Below are 15,866 nucleotides of genomic sequence, written 5' to 3' on the forward strand. Positions count from 1 at the left end.
GATTCCCCTGTCCGGCAGGGTGCCGGAGGCGATCTCCTGAATCCCCCGAGATGGGATTGGCGGCGGCGGCGTCTCTGGAAGGTTTTCCGTATCGTGGCTCTCGGTACTGGGGGTTTCGCGACGAAGGCTATATTTAGGCGGAAGGGCAGGTCAGGGGGCCACACGAGGGCCCCACACGCTAGGTCGGCGTGGCCAAGGGCTGGGCCGCGCCGCCCTAGTGTTTGGACACCTCGTGGCCCCACTTCGTCTCCTCTTCGGTCTTCTGGAAGCTTCGTGGCAAAATAGGCCCCTGGGCGTTGATTTCGTCCAATTCCGAGAATATTTCCTTACTAGGATTTCTGAAACCAAAAACAGCAGAAAACAGCAACTGGCTCTTCGGCATCTCGTTAATAGGTTAGTGCCGGAAAATGCATAAATATGACATAAAGTAAGCATAAAACATGTAGATATCATCAATAATGTGGCATGGAACATAAGAAATTATCGATACGTCGGAGACGTATCAGTGACCTGATAAGTTGTCGATGAAGAAGGGGATGCCTTGGGCATCCCCAAGCGTAGATGCTTGAGTCTTCTTGAAATATGCAGGGATGAACCACGGGGGCATCCCCAAGCTTAGACTTTTCACTCTTCTTGATCATATTGTATCATCCTCCTCTCTTGATCCTTGAAAACTTCCTCCACACCAAACTCAAAACAAACTCATTAGAGGGTTAGTGCATAATCAAAAATTCAAATATTCAGAGGTGAAACAATCATTCCTATCACTTCTGGACATTGCCCAAAGCTACTGAAAGTTAATGGAACAAAGAAATCCATTCAACATAGCAAAAGAGCCAATGTGAAATAAAAGGCAGAATTTGTCAAAACAGAACAGTCCGTAAAGACGAATTTTTTAGAGGCACTTAACATGCTCAGATGAAGAAGCTCAAATTGAATGAAAGTTGCGTACATATCTAAGGATCACTCATGAAGTTTCTCTGATTTTTCTGAGTTACCTACAGAGAGACCTACTCAAATTTGTGACAGCAAGAAATATGTTTCTGCACAGTAATCCAAATCTAGTATCAACCTTACTATCAAAGACTTTACTTGGCACAACAATGCAACAAAATAAAGATAAGGAGAGGTTGCTACAGTAGTAACAACTTCCAAGACACAAATATAAAACAAAAATACAGAAGTAAAATAATGGGTTGTCTCCCATAAGCGCTTTTCTTTAACGCCTTTCAGCTAGGCGCAGAAAGTGTGAATCAAGTATTATCGAGCGATGAAGCATTAACAAAGGGGTTTTGAGTTTTCTCAACTATGCATTGTATCTTGTCTATGTAAGGAACTCCTCTTTCGTTACTCTTAGGCTTACTATCCTCGTCAAACAAATTTTCAGGAACAAGCCAAGCATAGTTATTTTCTAGAGCCTCATGCATTCCTAAGAGCTTACAAGGTATCGGTACTTTAATCTCCCCCTCACAATTGACTTTATTAGTGTACTTTAGTCTATCTTTTTCCATCTTTTCAAGTGTCTTTGCAAAATCGGTATAAAAGCCAAGCCTCTTATGCTGAATAAAAACTTTCCTAACTTCTTTAGCTATATCACCAAATTCTCTAAGAAGGATTTCTAAAACAAAATCTCTCTTTTCTCCCATTTCCATATCAGAGAGTGTAAGAAACATATGTTGCATTATAGGGTTGAGATTAACAAATCTAGCTTCCAACATGTGTACTAAAGAGGCAGTAGCACTTTCATAAGTAGGAACAAGTTCTACCAAGTGTCTATCTTCAAAATCTTTAACTGTACTAACATGAGTGAAAAATGCTTCTATATTATCTCTTCCAATGATAGACCCATGACCCACTGAAATATCTTTAAGAGTGAACTTAGAGGAAAGCATAATGAAATAAACAAAAGGTAAATAAAGTAAATGCAAGTAACTAATTTTTTTGTGTTTTTGATATAAAGAACGCAAACAAGACAGTAAATAAAGTAAATGCAAGTAACTATTTTTTTGTATTTTTGATATAAAGAAAGCAAACAAAACAGAAAATAAAATAAAGTAAAGCAAGACAATAACAAAGTAAAGAGATTGGATGTGAGAGACTCCCCTTGCAGCGTGTCTTGATCTCCCCGGCAACGGTGCCACAAATTTAGCTTGATGACGCGTGAAGCACACGTTCGTTGGGAACCCCAAGTGGAAGGTGTGATGCGTACAGCAGCAAGTTTCCCTCAGTAAGAAACCAAAGTTATCGAACCAGTAGGAGATGAAGGCCACGTGAAGGTTGTTGGTGGAGGAGTGTAGTGCGGCGCAACACCAGGGATTCCGGCGCCAACGTGGAACCTGCACAACACAATCAAAATACTTTGCCCCAACTTAACAGTGAGATTGTCAATCTCACCGGCTTGCTGTAAACAAAGGATTAAACGTATGGTGTGGAAAATGATGTTTGTTTGCAAAGAACAGCAGAGAACAATGATTGCATTAGATTGTATTCAGATGTAAAAGAATGGACCAGGGTCCACAGTTCACTAGTGGTGTCTCTCCAATAATAAATAGCATGTTGGGTGAACAAATTACAGTTGGGAAATTCACAAATAGAGAGGGCATAACAATGCACATACATATCATGATGACTAATATGAGATTTACTTAGGGCATTACGACAAATAACATAGACCGCTATCCAGCATGCATCTATGCCTAAAAAGTCCACCTTCGGGTTAGCATCCGCACCCCTTCCAGTATTAAGTTGCAAACAACAGACAATTGCATTAAGTATGGTGCGTAATGTAATCAACACAAATATCCTTAGACAAAGCATTGATGTTTTATCCCTAGTGGCAACAGCACATCCACAACCTTAGAACTTTCTGTCACTGTCCCAGATTCAATGGAGGCATGAACCCACTATCGAGCATAAATACTCCCTCTTGGAGTCACAAGTATCAACTTGGACAGAGCCTCTACTAGCAATGGAGAGCATGCAAGATCATAAACAACACATATAACATAGATTGATAATCAAGTTGACATAGTATTCCATATTCATCGGATCCCAACAAACACAACATGTAGCATTACAAATAGATGATCTTGATCATGATAGGCAGCTCACAAGATCTAAACATGATAGCACATGAGGAGAAGACAACCATCTAGCTACTGCTATGGACCCATAGTCCAAGGATGAACTACTCACACATCAGTCCGGAGGCGATCATGGTGATGTAGAGTCCTCCGGGTGATGATTCCCCTCTCCAGCAGGGTGCTGGAGGCGATCTCCTGAATCCCCCGAGATGGGATTGGCGGCGGCGGTGTCTCTGGAACTTTTCTCGTATCGTGGCTCTCGGTAATAGGGTATTCGCGACGGAGGGAATAAATAGGCGGAAGGGCAGAGTCGGGAGAGGCACGAGGGCCCCACCCCACAGGCCGGCGTGGCCAGGGGCCCCACCGCGCCGCCCTATGGTGTGGGCGCCTCGCGTCCCATCTTCGTCTCCCCTTCGGACTTCTGGAAGGCTCCGTGCAAAATAAGACCCTGGGATTTTGTTTCGTCCAATTCCGAGAATATTTCCTGTGTAGGATTTCTGAAACCAAAAACAGCAGAAAACAGGAACTGGTGCTTCGACATCTCGTTAATAGGTTAGTGCCGGAAAATGCATAATAATTACATAAAGTGTATATAAAACATGTGAGTATTGTCATAAAACTAGCATGGAACATAAGAAATTATAGATACGTTTGAGACGTATGACTCAGCTCCATGAACCAGAAAAAACGGGGTTTCCTATGTTGCTGTGTTGGGTGTTGTTTGTATGCTCCATAGCACGCTGGGTAAGTCCTCCGGCCAAGTGTGCCGAGCTTTTTCCAATGGTCCTAACAGACGATTATTGATGCCGTTGCAGATGACACCATTGTCTTTCTCGACTTGACCATTGGTTTGCGCGTGCGCAACTGACGCAAAATGTAGCTTGATACCTACTTCTGCACAATAGGCCTTGAATTCCTTTGAAATGAAATTGCTACCGTTGTCTGTGACGATGCTATGAGGAACTCCGAACCGAAAAACGATGCTCTTAATAAACTTGACCGCTGATGCTGCGTCTAGCGAGTTTATTGGTTTTGCTTCAACCCACTTGGTGAACTTGTCGACAGCTACCAGCATATACTCGTATCCTCCTGGCCACGCCTTATGCAATTTGCCCACCATATCGAGACCCCATTGAGCAAAAGTCCACGACAATGGTATTGGCATCAATTCTGCTGCCGGAGAATGAGGTTTTGCAGCAAACCTTTGACACGCATCACAGGTACGCACTATGTCCTTTGCATCCTCTATGGCTGTTAGCCAATAAAACCCTGCTCTAAAAACCTTGGCCGCAATAACTCGACTGCTTGCATGATGTCCGCATACTCCCTCGTGCACATCCTTTAAAAGCACTCAACCTTCTTCTGCTGTGACGCACCGCTGCAAGACTCCCGATATGCTTTTCTTATAAAGCTCGCCCTTAACCACAGTAAAGGCTTTGGATCGTCGAATAACTCGCCTTGCTTCCACTGGATCGTCGGGTATTTGCTGTCTTGAGATATATGCAATATAAGCCTGCATCCATGGTACTTGTACTATCATTACCTCGTGCGGTTCTTCCTCATCTCCAAATACACCTGCCTCGAGGGCTGTCGAAGCCCCCGATCCTTTCTCAACTTTTTCTTTCTTCTTTGGTTGTTTCCTGGCCTTAGTCGACCTTTCACTTATCTCTTCCCAAAATACTCCGGGTGGTATTGCTAAACACTACGACCCGATATTTTCCAGAACATCGGCTTCGTCATTACTTAGCCTGCTAACATGATTCACCTCACACCCGTCGAAAAGCTTCTCGAGTTCATTGTATAACTCTTTGTATGCTATCATGCTATCATTGACTGTGTCGCATTGATTCATCACTTGTTGAGCTACCAGCTGGGAGTCGCCGTATATTTTTAATCGGGTCGCACCACAAGCCTTCGCCATCTTCATCCCATGTATCAGTGCTTCATACTCTGCCTCATTGTTAGATGCGTTGGGAAACGTCATCCGTAGTACATACTTTAACTTGTCTCCCTGGGGTGAAACCAGTATCACACCTGCTCCAGCTCCTTCTAACCTCTTGGACCCGTCGAAGTTCATGGTCCAGGTTCTCGATAAATCAGGGGGTCCCGTGTTTTGCAGCTCCATCCACTCTGCGACGAAGTCTGGTAAGATCTGCGATTTTATCGCTTTTCTTTTTTCATATGTGATGTCCCTAGGGGAAAGCTCTATTCCCCAAAGAGAGACACAGCCCGTAGCTTCCGGGTTATTCAGTATATTTGATAATGGTGCCTCATTGACCACTATTATCGAATGTGCTGAAAAACAGTGTCGTAACTTTCTTGCTGTTGCAAACACTCCATACGCTAGCTTCTGATAATGTGGGTACCTCTGTTTTGAAGGCGATAAAACTTCACTAATGAAATATACCGGCCATTGTACTCCATGGAGTATCCCTTCTTCCTCTCGCTCAACTACGAGTGCCGTGCTGACCACCTGAGGTGCGGCCGCAATGTATAACAGGAGAGGTTCCTTTTCCTTGGGTGCCACCAAAATTTGGGGTGTCGAGATTGATGTAGCCCCGCTCACCGACGACACTACACCAAGACCAACAAGTCCCCCAAGTGGACCAATGACGTGGGCTCGAGCTAAAGCGATACATGACAAGGTGAACTCGCTCCTCACTACCCTCGATCTCGGTACCCCATTGGATAGAATGCTACCTCATGCCGACACACTTTGTGTTATTAGGTACGTGGTGCATCAAGACCCCGGAGAGGAGGACACACCATGGTCAGGAGGAGAGGAGCAGCTGGACGTTAAGATGGACATGGAGCTGGAGCCGACGTCATCCGAAGCGCGCCAAGGAAGGGAGTGAGCCAGCCGGCCCAGGACCCGGTCCGACCGGACCCCTGACCGGGCAGCCCGGTCCAAACCGGATACCCCGCTGACAGCAACCGGGAGCAGTACTGAGACGCCGGGACCCTCTCCGGTCACCCTCCGGTCCAGGACCCGGTTTGGACCGGACGCACCGGCCCCAGGTCCGGTCTGACCGGACTCCTGACCGGATTCGTCGGGCTGCCTTGACCAAAACTGCCTTATCCGCTTATTTCGTACCTTTTCGCCATGTGTTGCCCTGTAGGCCTATATAAGTACCAATGACGCCCCCTTTTTACTCTTTAGACATAATCTGAGCTTAAAACTACTTTTGAGCTTTGTCTCCCTAGGGTTAGATCCCCTTTGTAATCAAGGCTACTCTTGTTGAGGATTTGGATACTTGTGAGTGAGATTCTAGTGTGCTCCACTCTCTCTCTCTCGCCGGTCTTCGTCTCCAACCCCGATCTCTCATCCGGAATTCTACCTCGTGTCTCTTCCGGTTGATTCTATTGGCGTGGTCCATCGAGCCACGAGAGTAAGAATTCGATTTTATCGGGTTGGCGTGCGTGTGTTCGTTCTTCGTGTTCTTCGTGTTCTTCCTCCTCTCCCTCTTTTCCCCTTTTGGATTTGGGTCAATCGCGAGATCGGGCCACAAACTAGTTCTTAGACCTCATCATATGGTATCAGCAGCTCTTGGTTACCGCGATTTTGACCCCCCACCCACCCAATTTCGTCTCTAAAAAAATTCCCAAAAAAAAATTCCCCAAAAATAGCCCTAATTTGCCTTTGGATGGATCTACGATTTTGTTGAGTTTTTAGTGGTTTTGATCCGTGGATTTTGTGTTGTTAGTGTTAATCTACTATTTCCCCACCTTTTAGCCTCCAATTCCTTCGTTTCCCTTCGATTTGATCTTTTGGTTTTGGTTTGGGGAAGAACAGGAGAGAGAAACACGACCAGCCGGTTGAGAAAACCGGTTGACCGGCCCCCAGACCGGACCTGCCGGCCCAGTAACCGGCCGACCGACCGCCAGACCGGAGCAGCCGGCCCCAGGCCCGGCAAGACCGACCACTAGACCGGGTGCCACTTCTAACACCACCGCCGACCACCACCACCACCATCATCGCAAGTTGCGTGTTCATCACCGCCTACACATCTTAGGTATAACTTGCATTACCCTTGTAGCCCTCTTCTTTTTGCGATCTATCCCACCGAGCGAAGCTTTTCGAGTGTTGCGAAACATCGCACGAGGTCCCGACCGTGAGGGTGTGCGTTGTGTTGAGTAAGGCTCATAAGTAAAGCTCGGGGTGGTAAGCAAAAGCGTAAGAGCATAGTGTGCTAGTGAAAAAAAAAGAGAAAAGAAAAGTGCAAGTGCCACCGATACAAAAGGAGTTGATAAGCTTTTAAGTAAGAGTGAGAGATAGAGAAGAGAGACCTCGTGTGAATCTTGGTGTTTCATCTCTATGCAACCTAGCTTTGATCTCTTCTTGTGTTAGTGTGACACTGAGCACCACCTTGCATATAGGTTCTAACTTTTTCCGCTCGTTCCTTGGTTGCACTAACCGCGCTTATCCCGTGTGTGCGTTCCACAAATTTTCCGTGTTTATAGTGATCTCCACTTTGACACTTGATTTTTGGACCTCACCCACTTTTAACAATATACTTAATTTTGGATTTCATCTTTTGGCTTTCCACCATACTTTCCTACCACCATATTTGCTAGCTTTTGCGTGTACCTTTGAGTGTGCGCACGATACAATTGTTTTGCTCTCGGTTCGGTTGATCGCCTCAATACCATCACACCAAGGTAAAGGTGCGAGGTAGTCTTCTTCCACTAACATACACAACATAGTTCTTGTCTTTCTATCATGAATAGGCAAGGAGACGAAGCAAAGGAGGATGAAGTCCTACGCAAGACCGAGAGATTGGTTACACAACACAACCTATGGACTCAACGCCAAGAGTTCAAGGAGCAACTCACCTTGTTTGAGACACGCATCGACGAACAATATGACAAAGTGGCGCACAACTTCTCCATTGTGAATCAAGACATGTCCCTACTTCGTGAAGCTACAGACAACTTGAATGATCAAGTGGCGGCAAATGATGCGAACATGGAGCGGCGCATGGATAGTGATGAGGTCTAAGACCCCGTTTGTGGCCCGATCTCGCGAATTGACCCGGAATCGAAAGGGGAAAAGAGGGGAAACAAAGAACACGACGAACACGATGAACGCGAAAAACACGAGGACACACGCACGCACACCAACCCGATACAACCGATGCTTACCCTCGTGGCTCGATGGACCACGCCGAATAGAATCACCCACGGAAGAGACCGCGGTAGAATTCCGAGGTGAGAGACCGGTGTTGGAGACGGAGATCGGTGAGGGAGAGAGAGTGCACCACACTAGAATCTCACTCACAAATCCAATCAACAACAAGGGTGGCCTTGATTACAGAGGGGTGATACCCTAGGGAGACAAAGCTCAAAATCTATTCTAAGCCAATTCTTGTCTAACCCTAATCTAGGGAGGGGAAAGAGATACATATAGGTTCAGATTCGTCCAAGGGTAGTTTGGGGAAAGAGCTAAATAAGTTACGGCCGCTCGATCACGGTCAACGGTTCAGATCTGAGCTAAACCGCGTGCGGGCGGTACCACGGGCGGAGGTACCGGTCGAGGTACCGGGGAGAGCAACAAATTGTACGCGACATTACTGTGAGTCGGGGGTCCTGGGCGGTACCTCGGCCGGAGCCTCCACCCGAGGTACCGGGGAGCAGTATGCATCATTACTGGGAGGCCGGTACCCCTGGGCGGTACCTCGGCCGGAGCCTCCAGGCATAGGTACCGGTCTCCCCTACTTCCAGCGCGGCCAAGGAGGTGGCGGCCAGGTCTGGCCGGTAGTACCGGCCATGCATGGCCGGTAGTACCGGCCTTGCTTTCTTCCGCGCGTGGCCGACGTGGCCTCTGCTGGTTGGGGCGCCTGGCTGTGCATGGCCGGATGCTCTAGCCCCTGCTGGCCGGAGGCTCCAGGCTGGGCTGGCCGGAGGTACCGGCCTCTCCATGGCCGGTGTTGCAGGCCATGCTGCTGGCCACCTCTCTCTCTTCTTACCTTCTTCTCCTCTTCTCTTCTTTCTTCTTCTTTCTTCTTCTTTTCTTCTTCTCCCTTTCTTCTTCCTTCTCCCTTGCACCAAGTGAGTGGCTCCTCCTCTCCGGATCCTTGACGAAGCTCGTACCTAGTAACACAATGAATATCGACATGAGGTAGTACTCTATCCAAGGGTGTACCGCGGTCGAGGGTAAAGAGGATTGGGTTCACCTTGTCATGTGTCGCACGGGTTCGGGTTGTCGGTCCACTTGGGGGACCCCTTGGCCATGGTGTAGCGTCGACGATAGGTGGGGCTGCACTTGACGGTCTTGAGGTGGAGGTGTCCGAAAGCCACCCCGCATCATCTCCCCCCTTGGGGAAGAGTTGTCCTCGACTCTTGTTCCTCCTCAACGATGATGTAGGCCATGACGATTCTCCCATGTAGTAATGGATGGACAAAGTCGCGGTCGAAGAAGAACTTGGGGAAAAATAACTTGCGAATGGAAAGCTTGTGGATGCCAATTTGGTGATCGGCGAACAAGAGGCTCTCAATCAAATACGAAGCATCAAGTCGTTTCTCCAAAAGGCATTTGGCTAAAATGGGAACCAAAAGAGTGTCGATGTATCCAAAATTTGGTGGGGCAAAAGTTTGTGCATGTAAAAGTTTGGTTTGTAAAGTGTCAAAAATGTGATGTGTAGCATTGTCCCACACAAATGGAACAATCAAAAGGCAAGTATCGGTGGCAAAATTTGGGGCAAATTGTTATATGCAATGGCAAAGGGATGGAAACTTCTAGCTTGGGAAAGTATGGTTGGCGTGAGCCAAGTATGGGTATCCTCAAGTGTCAAAGAATCCATTTCAATTGCCAAAGAGGAAATGAGAAATCCAAAGAATAGCAACTTTATGAGTGACATGTGGCACAAGATGCATAAGGTGTCTCTCACATGTATGACATGGTCCTTGAGATTCTCGGAGTGTATGATGATAACATCAAGACATACAACAATCATTGTGCCAACAAGATGTTTCACGATATGTTGCAAAAGAAGAAAAAGAGGTGACGAGGCATTGGACCAAACCGGAAGCTCGACAAGACAAGCCGGAAACACACGATGGCGAAGGCGTTTGGGAACATACCCTTTGGCGTGAATCCCATGGGTTGGATCATGTATCTCGTCCGTGTTGGGGTAGCTCTCAATTGCGCGTTTCGTGAGCTCATGCTCCGTAGCGGTGGAAGTTGTCATTCGGGTACCTATACACACAAAAGAGAAAACAAAAAGCGTGTGTGCATGGTAGAGGAACACATCATCCATCATGATGTTCCATGTCTTGTGCACATCACCATTAGTGTCAATCAAGATAGTATGAAATGCATGGCGATGGTGCATATGGCAAGAAGGTGCATTCATGGCATGTGGTAACTCATGATCATCAAATAGTGAGAAGGCTATGGGGGCCATCTCGTGGACAATGAAATAAGCATTCTTGCATACCAAGCATAAGAAGGAGCAATTGTTCACAATCTTGGATGCAAGGATCATGGAATGGTCTAAACATTTGGGGCAAAGCATGCGGAAGCTAATGTCATCCTTGTCATTATCATTGCAAGCAATACATGGGAAAGAGCAAGTGGTCGACATATTGCAAGAAATGGTAGAAAAATTGAAGCTCTCATAGAATGGCATGGTCATGGTATCACAAGCATTCACTTCCACATTATCAACAATGTTAAGCAAAGTATCGCATGGGAAAAGGAAAGTAGCATGTGAAGTAGCAAATGGATCATCGAGATCATGCATGCACTCAAAAGGCATCGTGTCCACTAGTGGGATCATGGCATCATCAACACCTATGTTGTTACCTTTGTAGGCTGACTCATTTGAGGTAGGTGTTGTGGAGGTAGGAGGATCCATGTGGTCGACATGTCCGTCTTGAAGCAAGCATGGTGAGATATCATCATCTTCATGCACCATGTACATCGTCCCCATGAGCGGGAACTCGTCCTCCGTGGAACCTAGTGCAACATAAGAAGACACAAACGAGGGAGAGGTTAATGTGTTAGCAAATGCGATGTCCTCCATGGACCTATCATCTACCTCTCTCAACTCACTTAGTGTATCACTCATGTCCTCCAAACGGAAGCACTCAAACTCACATATGGGGTGGAAGTCACTCAACTCACTATCACTCTCACTCAAGTGGGCTAAGTGGCTCTCATGCTCACATGGGATTGGTACCAACTCATCAACGAAGCATAGGGGAGTAGGCTCGACTTTCTCATCTCCATGCGCCTCCTTGGTTGAAGGGAAATTTCCATGCTCAACCATCTCAACTCCATCGCCTCCCAAGTCGTCCTCCATCGGTGGCGCCGTAGTGTTGTGGAGAGCTAGGTTCGGATCCACATCATCCTTGCGATGGCCTTGGAGGTCTTCATCTTGAAGTGTGGGCGCCGTAGGCTTCTTGGTGGCTTGGGCTTGTAGCTCGTTGAAGTAGAGCATCTTGGCGCTTGGCTTTGTGCATTGCCATGCCTCGTGACCCTTGTTCTTGCATACCTCACATAGGAGATTGGGACATTCCCGTGGGCGGTGGCCTTGTTGCTTGCACTTGTAGCATCGGAGTCCATAGGCATGTGATGAGCTAGGGTCCATTGTGGTGGTGGCGCAAGAGGCGGAAGTGGCCATATGAGGAAGGTATGCTCGATGTGCACTTGCCATCCTTGGAGTGGTAGGCACCCTATCATGGTGTTTGTCGCCTTCATGTCGAGGCTCTCGTCTTCATGCATCATCACCATGGCTTGAGTGGTGTCGTCGAAGACTCGTGGAAGATGTTGGTCGATGGCGATCATGAAGTGGCTTGTGGCGGCGAAGCTCATGTGGTGACGTATGTCGATGTAGACCATGAGGTGGTAGTGGTCGACGACTATCATGAGATGGTGTGAGTCAATGACGGTCCTTGGCATGCCTAGATGATGGCTCATGTGACTTGGCATGTTGCTTGCGGCGCCTTGTGGAGCTTGGAGAAGAGTGTCGATGGCGCTCATGATGGAGACGCTCTTGATGCTCCATATGGTGTACTTGAAGTCGACGATCTTGTGCATAAGCACTCTCATGGTGGAGCCTTGTGGAGCTCGAAGAAGTGTGTCGATGACGCTCATGATGGGGACGCTCTTGATGATACATATGATGGTTCCATCGTGGAGGTCCTCTATCTTCATATGTAGCTCCATTGGCCAAGTAGGTGTACGTGGGAGCATCATCTTTGCTCATCGTGGAGCGTAGGTGAGGCTCCGCCATGGTGTCGATGTCGTACTCGTGGTGTTGCTCCACCATGTCGTCGATGTCGTACTCGTGGCATTGCTCCACCATGTCGTCCATGAGTGGTGAGCCATTGTCGATGTAGAGCTCCTCGATGTCGGTCATGTCGGTGATGCTCGTGGAGCCATAGTCGGAGTAGAGCTCCACATGTTCCTCCACATCCGCGGTGCTTGAAGAGGTATCCGCCTCGAAGTGCTCTGTGTACTCCTCTGTTTCGTCTTCTTCGCTATCCATGTTAGCACGACAAGATCTATATGGTGGGTGTTATTGGAAGAACACTACCTCGCAACCTTACCGTGGTATGATAAGATCGGGGCGATCCAACAAAACCGAGAGTTAGAACAATTGTATCGGGCACTCACACAAAGACACACGCAAAAGCTAGCAAATATGGTGTTAGGTGAGTATGGTGGAAAGCCAAAAGACGAAATCCGAAATCAAATGTATTGTCAAGAGTGGGTGAAATACAAAAATTCAAATGGCAAAGCGATGATCACTATAAACACGGAAAGTATATGGAACGCACACACGAGATAAACGGGGTTAGTGCGACCAAGGAATGAGCGGAAAAGTGTAAGAAGCCCTTAAGCAAGGGTGCTCGGTGTCACACTAACACAAGAAGAGATCAAAGCTTTGGTTGCAAATGAAGAGACAACAAGATTCACACGCGGCCTCTCTTCTCTTATCTCTCTTTTGCTTAAAAGCTTTTTCTCTTTTGTATATGGTGGCACTTGCACTCTTTTGTATCTATGGTGGCACTTTGTACACTTTTGTATGTATGATGGCACTTGCACTCTTTTTGTGCTTTTCTTTCTTTTTCACACTCTATGTTAGCGTTAGCTCACTTTTGCTATTTTGCCACACGAGTTTTGCTTAGAAGCTTGACTCCACACTACACACACACCTCACAATCGGGGCCACGTGCAATGTCTCGCAACACTCAATAAGCAATGCTCGATAGGATAGATCGCAAAAGAAGAGGGGTTACAAGGTGGGGAGCAAGTTATACCTAGATGAAAATGTTAGGCGGTGTCGGAACACACAACTTGCGATGATGGCGCTGGATTCAAGAGTACGTTTGCAAGTTCGAGGTGCCGAGGATGTCGTCGCTTGCTTCGGAGATGCGGGTTAGTTTCACAAACAAGGCACTCAAACCGGAACAAGCAAACACAAGTTAGGAGAAAAGTCGGGTCAAAGTAGCTTGGCGTCGATGGCGGTGGTATGCCGGTGGTGATATCGGTGAGCTTGCGGTGGCGGCGGTGGTGGTGGTGGTGCCCCGACGGTGTTTACCGATGGTTTGGGGGTGGCGGTGTTTGCCGGTGATGAAGGGGGGTGGCGGTGCTTGCCGGTGGTATGCCGATGGCGGTATTGGTGAGCTCGCGGCGGTGGTGTTGGTGGTGGGGCAGTGGCGGTGTTTACTGGAGTTGGGGAGGAGCTGCGGTAATAGCCGGGGGTGGAGAGGGTGGTGGTGATGGCCGGCGGTGAGGGGTAGTGGTGATGGCCGGTGGTGGAGGGTGGAGGTACCGGTGGTGGCCTGGCCGGTACTGGAGGGTGGAGGTACCGGTGGTGGTACCGGAGAAACAATCACCACATACTGTAAGCCTCGCGCGCGAGCGGTACCTCGGGCGGTACCTAGGGTAGAGGCTCCACCCGTGTGTGGCTGGAGGCTCCACCCGTGGTACCGCTCGTGGCTTTCTCTTCCTGGGAGCACGCACGAGCTGTTCTTCCCTTTCTCTCTCTTGTTCTTCCCAAAAGCAAACCAAATTGACCCAAAACTCGAAAATCCAAGGAATTTGTGGATAGAAAGTGAGGGAATTAGTAGATCAACACTAGAGACACCAAATCCATGGATCAAAACCACTCAAAACGCAACAAAATCGCAGATCCGTCAAAAGGCAAATTAGGGCTATTTTTTGTGGATTTTTTGGGAAATTTTTCAGAGATGAAATTGGGTGGGTGGCGAGTCAAATTCGCGGAAACCAAAGGCTGCTGATACCATATGATGAGGTCTAAGACCTCGTTTGTGGCCCGATCTCGCGAATTGACGTGGAATCGAAAGGGGAAAAGAGGGGAAACAAAGAACACGATGAACACGACGAACGCGAAGAACACGAGGACACACGCACGCACACCAACCCGATACAACCGATGCTTACCCTCGTGGCTCGATGGACCACGCCGAATAGAATCACCCACGGAAGAGACCGCGGTAGAATTCCGAGGTGAGAGACCGGTGTTGGAGACGGAGATCGGTGAGGGAGAGAGAGTGCACCACACTAGAATCTCACTCACAAATCCAATCAACAACAAGGGTGGCCTTGATTACAGTGGGGTGATACCCTAGGGAGACAAAGCTCAAAATCTATTCTAAGCCAATTCTTGTCTAACCTTAATCTAGGGAGGGGAAAGAGATACATATAGGTTCAGATTCGTCCAAGGGTAGTTTGGGGAAAGAGCTAAATAAGTTACAGCCGCTCGATCACGATCAATGGTTCAGATCTGAGCTAAACCGCATGCGGGCGGTACCACAGGCGGAGGTACCGGTCGAGGTACCGGGGAGAGCAACAAATTGTACGCGACATTATTGTGAGTCGGGGGTCCTGAGCGGTACCTCGGCCGGAGCCTCCACCCGAGGTACCGGGGAGCAGTATGCATCATTACTGGGAGGCCGGTACCCCTGGGCGGTCCCTCGGCCGGAGCCTCCAGGCTTAGGTACCGGTCTCCCCTACTTCCAGCGCGGCCAAGGAGGTGGCGGCCAGGTCTGGCCGGTAGTACCGGCCATGCATGGCCGGTAGTACCGGCCTTGCTTTCTTCCGCGCGCGGCCGACGTGGCCTCTGCTGGTTGGGGCGCCTGGCTGTGCATGGCCGGATGCTCTAGCCCCTGCTGGCCGGAGGCTCCAGGCTGGGCTGGCCGGAGGTACCGGCCTCTCCATGGCCGGTGTTGCAGGCCATGCTGCTGGCCACCTCTCTCTCTTCTTCCCTTCTTCTCCTCTTCTCTTCTTTCTTCTTCTTTCTTCTACTTCTCTTCTTCTCCCTTTCTTCTTCCTTCTCCCTTGCACCAAGTGAGTGGCTCCTCCTCTCCGGATCCTTGACGAAGCTCGTACCTAGTAACACAATGAATATTGACATGAGGTAGTACTCTATCCAAGGGTGTACCGCGGTCGAGGGTAAAGAGGATTGGGTTCACCTTGTCATGTGTCGTACGGGTTCGGGTTGTCGGTCCACTTGGGGGACCCCTTGGCCATGGTGTAGCGTCGATGATAGGCGGGGCTGCACTTGACGGTCTTGAGGTGGAGGTGTCCGAAAGCCACCCCGCATCAGATAGCCTCGAGCGCGCCATCAACAACTTGGGTCGTCATCGCCGACACCGCTCTACTTCCTCCTCATCAGGCTCGTCACACGATTATTCCTCTCATGATCGTCATACTTCGTCAAGCTCCAACTCAAGGCATGGAGACCATCATCGTCCTCATCGACATCATGATCGCCATGAAGACTCACGCTCCAATTCTAGGCGTGGAGAGTT

This window comes from Lolium perenne, chromosome 4 (genome assembly GCF_019359855.2).
Source record: "Lolium perenne isolate Kyuss_39 chromosome 4, Kyuss_2.0, whole genome shotgun sequence".
In the NCBI taxonomy this organism is placed as follows: Eukaryota; Viridiplantae; Streptophyta; class Magnoliopsida; order Poales; family Poaceae; genus Lolium; species Lolium perenne.